This window comes from Capra hircus, chromosome 3 (assembly GCF_001704415.2).
Source record: "Capra hircus breed San Clemente chromosome 3, ASM170441v1, whole genome shotgun sequence".
NCBI classification, from domain to species: domain Eukaryota; kingdom Metazoa; phylum Chordata; class Mammalia; order Artiodactyla; family Bovidae; genus Capra; species Capra hircus.
This window is the reverse complement of record NC_030810.1, coordinates 74,963,964-74,978,901: the sequence shown is the minus strand read 5'-3', so window position 1 is coordinate 74,978,901 and position 14,938 is coordinate 74,963,964. Positions and strand designations below refer to the sequence as shown.

Genomic DNA, 14,938 nt, shown 5'->3' with positions numbered 1-14,938 from the left:
GGGATTGGGATGAAAACCGAACTTTTTCAGTCCTATGGCCACTGCTGAGTTTTCCAGATTTCCTATTCAGTGCGCATTTATGTAATTTTTTTAACAACTGATTATCAATTTATTAAAAAGGTTGATTTAGGCATCGGCAGTGGTGACTCCCACCTTGACTTCTGTCTCAGTACTGAAGGAAGTGATCTTCTTGACAATTTCAGAAGGGCTGTGCAGGTCAATAAGTCACTTGTGGATCATCGTTTGGAATCGAGCCCAAGTCTTAGAACCTTCACCACTAGGAGTTTTCCTTGTAGTTATTCTCAGAGTCTTGGTAGGCATCCGAACTTGTCCTTTCACTAGGAGATTCTTTTCCTTCACTCCTCTGATCAGGTCAGCACACACCTTCTCCAGAGACTTCACACTGCAGCTGGTGAGGGTGATCCTAATCCGGTGAATGGCCATGCCGGCTCCATGGGAGTCTTGCCAGTGTTTTTAAAGGCCGTGGCTGCAGTGCAGCTTCCTGACTGGAGTGTTCCTCCACGAGAACGAACAGCGGTGAGTCAGGAGCAGGAGTGGGCCTCAGGGAGTTCAGAGCAGTGGCAACAACATCTTCCTCAAAGAGCATTTTTTTTTTTTTTTTGCTGTTTCAATATACTTCTATTAGCAGTCATTACATCAAAATTCACATGTACAGAATCCGAAGGACTGTCTTAAAAATTCTAAAGTGTGTGTAATTAGATATATGTAATTGCACTCGTAGCAAGTCTATTGAGTATATGTAATTAGGTATATTGAGTGCAGCACTTTCACAGCCTCGTCTTTTTGGATTTGAAATAGCTCAACTGGAATTCCATCACCTCCTCTAGCTTTGTCATAACGATGCCTCCTAAGGCCCATTTGACTTCAGACTCCAGGATGTCTGGCTCTAGGTGAGTGATCACAGCATCATAGTTACCTGGGTCATTAAGGTCTTTTCTGCATAGTTCTTCTGTGTATCCTTGTGACCTCTTCTTAATATCTTCTGCTTCTGTTAGGTCCATACCATTTCTGTCCTTTATTGTGTCCATCTTTGCATGAAATGTTCCCTTGGTATCTCTAGTTTTCTTGAAGAGATCTCTAGTCTTTCCCATCCTGCTGTTTTGGGGCCAGGACCTTACAATAGTGAGAGGAATTCTTTCGTATTATTGTTCTCCAGTTTGTAGGTCGCCCCCCTGGTGGGTATGGGATTTTATTTAAACTCGATTGTGCGCCTTGTATCATCTCATTGTGGCTTCTTCTTTGTTTTTGTATGTGCAGTATCTTTGTTTGATAGGTTCTAAGGTCCTCCTGTAGGTGTTTCTTCAGCAACTAGTTGTGATTTTGGTGTTCTCACAGGAGAATATGAGTGCACTTCCTTGTATTCCACCATTTTGGTTGTATGAATTAGCCCAGCTCTGAATTTCTATTAATAAGTTGGAAATATAGCACTGATTCTAAGAGATATATGAGTGGTGCAAGTTAGATCTCAGGGTGGCTAACTAAAAGTGATGACTAGGATGTTCATTCATCCCTCCCTATTTATTCATCTTATTTAATTTTACAAGCTAAAAGGTCATTTATCTCTTGTGCAGTATTTTAGAAATCTGTATTTCCTGATGAATATGTGTATTCTAGAAGAGCATGATGAATTGATATTTTAAGAAGTTACAAAATTAGTAAGGAAAAATAATTAAAGAGGACAAAGGATTATATGATGATTTTCTTATGCTTTTTAAACAGTGATGCTGATTGTTTCCCCGTGTTCATGTTGTAGTTCCAGTAGATTACAAACTCCTTACCATAGTTTAGCAAGATTCTTTATGATCTGAGCCCTGTCCACCTCAACTGTTGTAATCTCTACCGTTAAGCACAATATCAAACTTAAAAGAACACTTTCTTTTACTTAGAGCTAGTCAAGTTCATAGGCATCTCAGAATTTTTGCAATTCCTTTTTCCTGTGTCAGGACCTTAGAAATTAGGCTATCCCTGACTATTCTATTTTCCCTCGGTCCCCATTTCCCTCGCTATCACATTGCCATCCTGTCTTTCCCTGAAGAGTTTAACAGTATATGAGGCTAACAGTATTGACATTTGAAGTGTGTAATTTACCATATTTTAAATAGACATTTTGAGTATATATTTATTTCATTTCTCTATTAAAATGTAATTTTTACAAAGCCAGAGAGCTAGAACATATAGGATAAACTCTAAAGATATTATCAATTTATTTCTAATAAATCTATACCAATAAAATACATATAAATGACTTATGTATGCAAATGTTATGATGTGTCTGTTTCAGAGTATTGCTCACTCAGTAGTGAACATTTGACTTTTTAAGGAGAGAAATGTGGATATAATTTAATCTAATTAATAAACTAAGCAAGGTAAGCCTGATTATATGCTATGATAAGTGTTTAAAAAATCAAGTTTCCAGTTCCACTTAGCTGAGGAAATAAAAGTTCTCATGTAGCAGATGTATTGTTCACTGGGGATTGTCAGAAACTTCCATGAGTAATGAATTTGGGGAAGAGGATGGAATTATTCAAATCCACCATGTAATGGCACATAAGTGTCACTTTTTACTTTGTTTTGTTGTCTTAAAATTGTATTTAGTTTACATGTAATCAGCTTGTGCTGAGGGAAATTGTGATACAACTCTATAGAATATACTGAAGAAAAACACATTAGTTACTATGAGTGAAAACAGCTTCTGCCACTAAGTCTGTAAGTTCTAGTGGGTCAAAGTATCATTTTAGTTCCTAAGAGCATCTAGATCAGCCTGTTTGAAAGGGAGTTATTGCTGTAGTAAGAAGCTCTAAAGCAATATTTTGTTGATTATGTTCAAAATTGGTTAAATGCATAGAACAGGTTGTCCAGTTTTGAGCCCCACTGCTAAGACGGAAAGTTGAGAACTGAAGTGGATTCCTGAGATAAGCACGTGTATAAATTGAGAGTTGGAAACAAATCAGAATGATGAAGCAAGGCTAAAGAATTGGATTGTTCAAACTTGAGACTGTAAGAGTAGGGAGTTAATAACAGTCTTTGAGCATGAAGGGTTCTTACAAAAGAAAGATGACTAACTGTTTTCCATCTTAGTGAGTGCAGAACAAGAGGATAGAGTTTAGCAAATATTTATTGAACATTTCCATTGAGGACAGAACAAGAGGATGGGAACTATAAGGGCTTTAGATTAGAACTAAAGAATATCCTAAGAGTGAAGATTTTAGTTCCTTGAGAGGTTGTGAGTTTTTTTTTTTTTTTTGGGAAATCTTTTAAACAATATAGATTTTTACTTTATAACTACCAATAGTCAGTAGTTTCAATTCAGCAAACATTTATTGCATTTTCAAGGACCTCTCCAGTTCAGTAGTTTCAGCAGCAGTCTGTCAATGAATATTAATAGAATATTGGGCAGATCTTTGTAGAGTTAGTAACATATAACCTACTTAAGACAGTACTAACCACCATCATGAAAATTATGATAATAATAATCCCATAAAATAAGTAAAAGGTATTAGTGGTATCATTTAGTGGAGAATTATACCAAGTAATTTCCTATATGAATTGTAGGATATGTATAGGTGTATGTATGTAATACATGTGCATGTAATATGTGTATAATGCTTAACTGAAGAATTAAGATAATTTGACAATTTAAATACATAGATATCTTCTAATAGAAATAAATAATAGAGAGGAAATCATTTGTTTCAGCATAATATGATTTTCCTTAAAAATTTCCATTTGAGAATTAAGCTCTAAATAAATTTTTCATTTTTTGCAATTTTAACATTGTCACTGATAATATTATTATACTTCTTATTCTATTATTTTAGTTCAGTTCAGCTCAGTTGTGTCCAACTCTTTGCGACTACATGAACCACAGCTTGCCAGGCCTCCCTGTCCATCACCAACTCCCAGAGTTCACCCAAACTCATATCCATTGAGTTGGTGATGCCATCCAAGCATCTCTTCCTCTGTCATCCCCTCCTCCTCCTGCCCTAAATGTTTCCCAGAATCAGGGTCTTTTCAAATGAGTCAGCTCTTCGTATCAGGCGGCCAAAGTATTAGAGTTTCAGCTTCAACATCAGTCTTTCCAATGTGCAACCCAGGACTGATCTCGTCTAGGATGGACTGATTGGATCTCCTTGCAGTCCAAGGGACTCTCAAGTGTCTTCTCCAACACCACATTTAAAAAGCATCAATTCTTCGGTGCTCAGCTTTCTTCACAGTCCAACTCTCACATCCATACATGACTACTGGAAAAACCGTAATCTTGACTAGACAGACCTTTGTTGACCAAGTAATGTCTCTGCTTTTTAATATGCTGTCTAGGTTGGTCATAACTTTCCTTCCAAGGAGTAAATGTCTTTTAATTTCATGGCTGCAGTCACCATCTGCAGTGATTTTGGAGCCCAGGAAAATAAAGTCAACCACTGTTTTGACTGTTTACCCATCCATTTGCCATGAAGTGATGGGACTGGACGACATGATCTTCGTTTTCTGAATATTGAGCTTTAAGCCAACATTTTCACTCTCTTCTTTCACTTTCATCAAGAGACTCTTTAGTTCCTCTTCACTTTCTGCCATATGAGTGGTGTCATCTGTATATCTGAGGTTACTGATATCTCTCCCTGCAATCTTGATTCCAGCTTGTGCTTCTTCCAGCCCTGTGTTTCTCATGATGTATTCTTCATAGAAGTTAAATAAGCAGGGTGACAACATACAGCCTTGATGTACTCCTTTTCTTATTTGGAACCAGTCTGTTGTTCCATGTCCAGTTCTAACTGTTGCTTCCTGACCTGCATACAGGTTTCTCAAGAGGCAGGTCAGGTGGTCTGGTTTTCCCATCTCTTTCAGACTTTTCCACAGTTGATTGTGATCCACACAGTCAAAGGCTTTGGCATAGTCAATAAAAGCAGAAATAGATGTTTTTCTGGAACTCTCTTGCTTTTTCAATGATCCAGCAAATGTTGCCAATTTGATCTCTCATTTCTCTGCCTTTTCTAAAACCAGCTTGAACATCTGGAAGTTCACAGTACATGTATTGTTGAAGCCTGGCTTGAAGAATTTTGAGCATTACTTTACTAGCGTGTGAGATGAGTGCAACTGTGTCCTAGTCTGAGCATTCTTTGGCATTGCTTTTCTTTGGGATTGGAATGAAAACTGACCTTTTCCATTTCTGTGGCCACTGCTGAGTTTTCTAAATTTGCTGATATTTTGTGTGCAGCACTTTCACAGCATCATCTTTCAGGATTTGAAATAACTCAATGGAATTCCATCACCTCCACTAGCTTTGTTCGTAGTGATGCTTTCTAAGGCCCACTTGACTTCACATTCCAGGATGTCTGGCTCTAGGTGAGAGATCACACCATTGTGATTATCTGGGTCATGAAGATCTTTTTTGTACAGTTCTTCTGTGTATTCTTGCCACCTCTTCTTAATACCTTCTGGTTCTGTTAGGTCCCTACCATGTCTGTCCTTTATCGAGCCCATCTTTGCATGAAATGTTCCCTTGGTATCTCTAATTTTCTTGAAGAGATCTCTAGTCTTTCTCATTCTATTGTTTTCCACTATTTCTTTACATTGATCACTGAGAAAGGTTTTCTTTTCTCTCCTTGCTATTCTGTGGAACTCAGCATTCAAATGGGTATATTTTTCCTGTTCTCCTTTGCTTTTTGCTTCTCTTCTTTTAACAGCTATTTGTAAGGCCTCCTCAGATAGCCATTTTCCTTTTTTGCATTTCTTTTTCTGGGGAATGGTCTTGATCCCTGTCTCCTGTACAATGTCATGAACCTCCGTCCATAGTTCATCAGGCACTCTATCAGATCTAATCCCTTGAATCTATTTCTCACTTCCACAGTATAGTCATAAGGGATTTGATTTAGGTCATACCTGAATGGTCTAGTGGTTTTCCCTACTTCAATTTCAGTCGGAATTTGGTAATAAGGAGTTCATGATCTGAGCCACAGTCAACTCCCAATCTTGTTTTTGCTGACTGTATAGAGCTTCTTCATCTTTAGTAGCAAAGAATATGATCAATCTGATTTTCATGTTGGCCATTTTGTGATATCCATGTGGAGTCTTTTCCTGTATTGTTGAAAGAGGGTATTTGCTATGTCCAGTGCGTTCTCCTGGCAAAACTCTATTAGCCTTTGCCCTGCTTCATTCTGTACTCCAAGGCCAAATTTGCCTGTTACTCCAGGTATTTCTTGACTTCCTACTTTTGCATTCCAGTCCCCTCTAATAAAAAGGACATTTTTGGGGGGTATTAGTTCTAGAAGGTCTTGTAGGTCTTCATAGAACTGTTCAACTTTATCTCTTTCAGCATTACTGGTCAGGACATAGACTTGGATCACCGTGATATTGAATGGTTTGCCTTGGAAACAAACATCGATCATTCTGTCATTTTTGAGATTGCATCCAAGTACTGCATTTCAGACTCTTTTGTTGACCATGATGGCTACTTCATTTCTTCTAAGGGATTCCTGCCTACAGTAGTAGATATAATGGTCTTCTGAGTTAAATTGACCCATTCCAGTCCAGTTTATTTCGCTGATTTTTAGAATTTTGATGTTCACTCTTCCCATCTCCTGTTTGACCACTTCCAATTTGCCTTGATTCCTGGACTTAACATTCCAGGTTCCTATGCAATATTGCTCTTTACAGCATCAGACCTTGCTTAAATCACCAGTCACATCCACAACTGGGTGTTGTTTTTGCTTTGGTGCCATCCCTTCATTCTTTTTGGAGTTATTTCTCCACTGATCTCCAGTAGCATATTGGGCACCAACCAACCCAGGGAGTCCCTCTTTTAGTGTCCTATCTTTTTACCTTTTCATACTGTTCATGGGGTTCTCAAGGCAAGAATACTGAAGTGGTTTGCCATTCCCTTCTCAAGTGTACCACATTCTGTCAGACCTCTCCACCATAACCTGTCCATCTTGGGTAGCCATACATGGCATGTCTTAATTTCATTGAGCTAGACAAGGCTGTGGTCCATGTGATCAGATTGGCTTGTTTTCTGTGATTGTGGTTTCAGTTTGTCTGACCTCTTATGCCCTTTTTCTGCGCCTATCGTCTTACTAGGGTTTCTCTTACCTTGGATGTGGGATACCTCATCATGGCTGCTCCAGCACAGTGCAGCTGCTGCTCCTGACCGTAGACCTGGGGTATTTCCTCTCAGCCGCTGCTCCTGACCTTCAAAGTAGGGGTATCTCCTCTCGCCTCTCTGTTGCTCCTGCGCCATGGAGCTGCCTAATAGCAGCCAATTCCTAATTATTCTAAGTATGGCATGAGCTACTGGGAAGCTACTCAATTTATCAAGTTTAAATATTAAATATTCTTAATAGAAATATTAGTCCCTCAAACTAATACTTAGTTACTCAGTTGTTTCTGACTCTTTGTGACCTCACGGACTGTAGCCCACCAGGCTCTCTGTCCATGGGGATTCTCCAGGCAAGAATACTGGAGTGGATTACCATGCCCTTCTCCAGGGGATCTTCCCAACTCAGGGATCAAACTCAGGTCTCCCTCATTGCAGGCAGATTCTTTGCTATCTGAGCCACCAGAGAAGCCTGCAATAAGAGAAATATTAGTTTATAATAAAATAAATAATGTACTATATTATGTATTACTAATAGTCATTAAAAATGAAATTAAGATATGCTTATCATCTTCCCCAGTTTTTAAGAACTGTATCAGTAAAGTAGTGCTTATTAAATGAGCTACTGCATAGTAAAAAAGGTCTGGCCCTTTAGCCCAGGAAAAATATCCATGAAGTCCTTCTTTTGTTTAATTTTAATACTTATGCAAATCTAAAGTTCTACATATAATGTGATTTTTATTCATTCATTGAGTGCCTGTTATGGTGAGGTACTGTTTAATGCCCTAGGAACACAGCAGAGAACAAAATATAGGAAAATTCCTTCTCTTGTGGAAATTACATTCTTGTTTTAATAAAAGTAACAGCAAACAAATAAAAAGTAAAATATGTAGTATGTCAGGTTGCTTTAAGATTCATTCATTTGGACATTAAAATATTTGAATTGCTTATTCCAAGGAACAATATTTTTTTCCCCAGCTATTCCTTTTGGGTAACCAGTAGAATGCTATTTCAGTGATCCTATCAGTGTTGGGAAGTTAGTGTATTTAAGAAGTACTTATATCACGCATTCATTTCAGCAGTGTGATTATTATTCTTTTTTAACCTTCTCAGCATTGGCAATTTCACAGTTATGTAGGGGAGAGATGCCATCACTTTCTTTTCTTCATTGCTTGCTAGGTACATCCAGATAATCACTAATAAGAGAGATCCAGAATCAAGTCAAAGAGGCCTTGCAGTGCAATATTTTCAGACTGTGCTGATGGAAATTTTGATAAGTGTATTTTCTGATGACAAGTTAAGCCACTTGTGGCTTGTGATGAGATGAAAGGGATAAAAGGGTCACTAATCTTTTGGTCCATCTTCTCTTGTCTCTGTGATAATCTCATAAAAGGACTGATTCAGGGAAATGTGATGATTGATAATGCCATTAATTTGAAAACGGATACTGTAATTTTCATCACATGTAAATTATCTGAGCCTTGCAATCTACATAATCAACACTCTTCATTCAGTTTTCAAATTTCATTTTCATTGCAGTACTTTGGTTATGTACCATAAATATATATTGTTTTCCTTATAATTTTTTAAATGAATCATCCCCAAACTTGTAAAAATGTTTAAATAGGCCAAATTTGCAAGTCTCCATGTTAGAGTGAGCAGTGAATTCAAGTGAATTTACCTTATTTCAGTTTTTAACCTCTGATGGAGCAGCATTTTTCCTTCATGAAGAAAAATTCGTGAACCAACACTTGTCTCACCAGAGAAAGCCAGCTATACACATTCTTATCTATTTTATTAAAAATTATCAAAAAATACGCTATTGCTCCTTCAAACTTTTAAATAGCCAAAACTATTAATAACAGTTTTACTGCTTAAGCCAGTCAAGAAGAAGAAGCAGACAAAGTATAAATTGAGAATGAGGCTATAACTCCTGGAGCATTCAAAGTGGCATAGCCCAGATGCATATGAATCTTCTTACCTTTCATGGATTTGGCATCATTGTACACACGACTCCGTTTATTTTTTCTAATTAATACAATATTAAAAAATAATAATAAAAAAAGGAGAAAATTCAAATAGTCAACTGAAAATTTCTCAACTGATTATTTTATCTTTAATGTTTGGAAAATGAACACATCATCATAAATAAAAGGGAGAAGTGGTAAACATGGAAAAATAAGGAAATTAGTAATGTTCATGCTTTCATTAAAAAAAATACAGTATTTTGTTCATCTCTATTCTCAACTAGTTATTCAGATGTTATTTGAATATATAAATGTTATAGTTTAAGCATAAATAACAAGCCTGTTTTCTTCTTCAGTGCTTCCTTCTGACCCAAAGCAGATCCAGCCAAAATATTGCAGTGCTGGGCTTCAAAAATTTACCCATTTCATCAGACAAGTGGGGAGGGATTCTCTTTTCTTTTTCTCTGTTATGAATTGTTCTGAATACTTTATAATTATCAATGTTTATGATTGTTTCCTATGTTATTTCTTTAATGCTATAAAATTTTCCCTAAAAATCCATTTTAGCTTAATCTTATAGATTTGGTCATTTTTTGGTCATTATTTTTAATGTACTTTAAAGACAAGCAACAAATAACAGAGAATGATTGTGTGGAAAAATGTATCCTAAACAAGCCAAAGATAAGCAATTATCTGGGTATATGTTTATAACATAAGTGATTAAGAAAAATGTCAAAGGATATGAATAGGTAATATCTACAAGAGAAAATATAAATAACAAGTAAACACATGAAAAGATGCTCAAAGTCATTAAGTGTCAGGTAAATGTGAAATGATTTCCAGTCTTAAGTTGGGAAACATATATGAGGTTAATAATATCCAGCATTAACAAAGTTTCAGGTAACGAAACACTTTCATATACTGCCAGTGAGTTGTGAATTGGTACAAACTTTTGGTGAAACATCTAGTTATGTATATTAAAATGAAAATAAGTCCTAACATTTCCATTATGAAGATATTTATCCCATAATAAGAAAAATTGTCATCATCACTCTTTTACAGTAGTATTTGTTTGTAGCAATAAGATACTAGGATAGAAACTGCATTTCTCTCATTAATAAAATTATTAAAATTATGAAATTTGATGTAGTTTTTGGAATTTTAGAAACATGTTTATTGATCTGGTAGGAGATCTACATATTCATGTTATGTGAAAAAAAATTACTGACTTTCTAAAAAAGTGGCCTCTAAAAAATACTCTCCACACACACACAAAAACTACAGCATCAAAAAAAAACAAAAACAAAAACTACAGCATCAAGTATATGTTTCTGTGAGCATGAAAAACTCTATAGAAAGATAGTAATTGTGCTTAAAATGGCTAGTACAGAAAATTACAATAGATGTTAGTGTAGGGTTGGAGATTATTAACTTTTATATAACTATTTTTAAAAATTTTACAAGAAGCATATATTACTTTTTCAATTGAACATCTAATTATTAACATTTGAAAGTAAAGAAATATTCAACTTAAAGATACAAATTCACTTATCTGCGGCATGTTTTTTAATTGAGCATACTGAGAAAGGACTGAGGCATGATAATTGTTTTTGTTCACTAGCTCAGTCATGTCCAACTCTTTCCGAGTCCATGGACTACCCCACACCAGGCTTTCCTGTCCCTCATCATTCCCAATAATTTGCTCAAACTCATGTCCATTAAGTTGATAATGACACCCAACCGTTGTCTGTTGCCCCGTTCTCTTCCTGCCCTCCTCCTTTTCTCTATCTTAACAATGTGTATTACTAAACATTTTTAAGGTAGATGTTGATGTATTTTGTGGTTAAGAGTTTTATCTGTTGATTGGTTTAATTGATGAAGAAAAAAGCCTGGTATCTAAAGTTATAAATTTACTTTTTAGGAAATTGAATCATGAGAATCTGCTGAAATCACTGGTTCAAGCTTCTACATTCTTTGGGCTAGCAATGGTCCTGTTAATCTGATGTGGCTGCAGGGTTTATAAATTTAAATTCAGTAATAATACTCAATTCCCATTATTTATCAATTACTTAACATTTTTTCCACTCTGAGATTTCATGGAAAGGACATAATATTGAATAAAATGGAAAATGTGACACTGTTGGTTCTAGTTTGATTAGCAGAATTTCCAAACATTTTCCTAAGATATCATTCATACAATTTATGTTCCAGGAAAAGATATCCCTTTTTCAGTAGTCTTTGAATACTCACAACTTTCAGCCCATGCCTTTAACTACTATTACAGCCAGTCATTTTGGTAAGTTATAGCATTGATGTATTCAGAGAACTTTAATTTGTATGTTTCTAATTCTGAAATGCTTGCTATGGTGAGAAATGCACTAAAACTACTCTCTGGTATTAGCTATTAATTAAGTGTAATGATAACTATCTAAGACTTTGGTTTCTGTTATGGTTACAAGCTAGGCTTATATCAAAACTTCATCTTTTAGTCCAATTTATTTAATAAAAAAATTAAAATGTGTAATTTACAATTATTGGAAGAAAAGGAATTTATTTTTCATTTTATACCTTCTGAAAATGAAGATTATATTTTTTTTACAAAAAAATAGAAAAATCATATATTGACAGATGATAGAAACTTGATACATATTTCAGATACACAATTACTGTCTTTCATATGTCTCTGGTGTTGAAATAAAAAAGGATATATGTCTTAGAATTTCAATGCAACTTTATACCTCTATGTGCCTGTTATCTGCTGTGTTAGAATTTTACCTAATCAGTATTAAAAAAAAAAAAAAACAAAACTGTTATCACATTCAAGTGCTTAGTTCCTGAGGATGGAATGTTCATGAGTACTGAATTTATGCTTTCCATATTGATCTACTTTTACTGATACTTAAAATTTTAGGACTGGTAATCACTTATTTTCTGGGGAATATAAATTATTTAATCAGTTCCAAACTTTTGAAATAATTGTCTGATGTTTTAGAAACCAGAAACAAAGATTATAATAGGAATTTAGACTATAATATATTGCTGCAAGGATAATTATTAAGGGAAAACACAGCTGACATTTTCTGATTTATGCACACAATCAGAGATGGAGTCCAAGGACTGTGACATAATTATCTTCATGCTAACAATTTTTGTAAATCTCTTGACAGAATTTTAGCTAATTTTAAAATGCCTTCTGAAGATTAGCACTTAAAATTGTTGGGGAAAATAGCACAATTTATTAGCAAGGGTATAATTGTAAACCTTCTAAATACTCATTGTGAATATCATTTAGACAGTAACTCCTGCTTTAGCAGCTGGTATATAAGACACCAGTTTATGGAGTCTTGAAACAACAGAGAGTGGAATCTAATTAAAGAGGATTACATGCCAACGAAAAATTATTAAAAACAGACTAATAGACAATTGTTATGAATTTAAAAGTCTCTGCCAACTTCTCTTTTTGATACAAATTTATGTAAGTAACTGTCAAGTAAAAGGCTTTATTTCTTCAAAACCAAAAGGATGTTAGAAGGTTTTATCTTTGTGACTTAAAAATGACTGCTTTTCTGAATTTTAACTTAATGCAAGAACTTAAATGATTCTATTAATCTTTTCTTACATATTTAAGATGAACATGTGCTTTTAAGGATAAATGATTAGAAATACTGTCTTAGGGTCTTTTGTTTGTTTTTTTGATATCTATCTAGCACTAGGCATTTTGTGTTCATAGAGAAATCTTAGCTATATATTTTTATAAGCAAAACTCAGTTTATCAATTTAGGTACTGTTTATGGAGACTTTTGTAGAATTGGATTGAATATTTTTTTTGTAATGTTCATTTAAAAATTTTGATGCACTGAAGGTTGTTCAGTTCCAGCACTTCCATCTACTGAATTTCTCCTTCCTGTTTAAATTGACTTATTTTGCTCTGACCTCAAGGGGTTTTATTCCAAACAAGAGAATTGAGATAGTTTAAAATGATACATAGGCAGCTTTTAATTATTGTTAATAGAATTTTAAAGTAACTGGTCCTTGTTAGCACTGGAGAAGAGTATGTTTACATCTCTTGAGTTTACCTGATGTCTAACTTTACATTTTGAATTCCCCATATGGTACTGTTATAATACATCATGCATTGCCTTACACAACCATATGGTCTGTAGATTTTTATAGACTTCTATAGATTTTGACCAAATTAAACATATTAAGGATTAAATGCTAAACCCTGAGAATCATGTGTTTTCTATGTAATTAATTAGTGCATGAATAAGCATATTGGATTCAGTAAATGAGAGCATCATTTACAATTTTTTAAAGTAGATGTTATTTCTAAAAATAATCCTCCATGTGAAAAGCTTAACTATCTAAAATTGTCTTTGAGATCTAGAAAATCACCATTGATGCCAGAGTAGTAACAATGGAGTTAATCCACTCCCCCAGTGCCATCAACCCTGACCTCAGAGTTTTCCTCATCTACCCAGATACACCTATTTTATTGTGTTCATAGACAGAAGATCACTCACTGCTTCAGAGATAAACTTCACAAGGAGAAGGGATTATTTAATTTTAAAGCCTCCAGACTACATCGAATGTTTAATTTTGAATAAGATTATTATTGTATACCCCTAAAGGAAATGACAGCCCACTCCAGTATTCTTGCCTGGAGAATCCCATGGACAGAGGAGCCTGGCAGGCTCCAGTCCGTGGCACTGCAGCACGGACACAGCTTAGTGACTAAACCATAAGCCATTATTGTATATGGGCTTCCCTTCAGCTCAGTGGTAAAGAATCGCCTGCCAATGCAGGAGACACAAGAGGGGAGAGTTTGATTCCTGGGTTGGGACGATCCCCTAGAGTAGGAAATGGCAGCCTACTCTAGAATTCTTGCTTTGAAAATTCCGTGGACAGAGGAACCTGGTAGGCTACAGTCCATGGGATCATGAAGAGTGCATGGACACACATATCCTGCATAGAACAACTGTGTGTCTGCGCCTTTCTAGTGGTGGTACTTACTTTAGTGGAGGCATACCAATGTTAGTAAAACTATTAAATAGTTTAATTTCAAGCTTCAACATGACAAAGGTAAATAGCTGTTTGATCATGTGGTTGATGGTTATTTTAATGCAGAGACCTTAGGCTATCCTTCTCTTTGATAAAAAAATCAGTCAGTATATAAAGTGCTTGGTACTCTGAACTTCCTAGTATATGAAATGCTGGGTATTATGAATTTATTAATATTAAGATAATGAATTTAATTTTGTCATTTGGTAGAAATACTTGTTTATTAAAATTAACCCATAAATATGTAACACTTATAGAACTTTGGGACATTTCTGATCTTCTTGGAATTAGGTTTTTCCTGTTGGCTTCATGAAGCATATCAGGGTTCAAAATATCCTCCAGAAGGGTATTTGAAGGTATATAAGGTTCTGTTATTCATTTGAAGATCACAGCAAGAAACTGCCAAAAAGGAGCTAATTCATGGTGAGCCGTGGTCTGCATGCACTCCAGTGCTAAAGAGGTTTTTAAATATGAGTGCACACACTCTGGCTTAGGAGACAAATATGGTAATCATAGCTTCTATTCCTCTGTAGCATTCTATCTTCCACTGTATCACTGAAGACAGGAAGGTCAGTTTGGCCAAGGAGTTTTTGCCATTCATCAAAAAAAATAATTATATAGCCATGCTATTTAGTAAGTATCATAAGTCTGAACTGGCTGAGAGTGCTGGAAATGAACTAGGATTGAAGTAGTGTTTTGAGAAAATGATACAAATGTAGATTATAATTTATAATTCAACTTTTCCCCCATTTATCTTATTCTTAGCAGACCGATTCTATAAACACCATCAGTTTCTGGTACT

At 35.3% G+C, this 14,938-nt stretch overlaps 1 protein-coding gene and 1 pseudogene across 1 annotated transcript in view; one reads left to right on the top strand and one right to left on the bottom strand.

The window, feature by feature from the left end:
* The window catches only part of DPYD (dihydropyrimidine dehydrogenase), a 926,917-nt gene that overhangs the window by 88,763 nt on the left and 823,216 nt on the right, over positions 1-14,938 (top strand). The gene's annotated exons all lie outside the window — the stretch shown is intronic.
* On the bottom strand, positions 127-7,252 carry LOC102175079 (annotated as a pseudogene).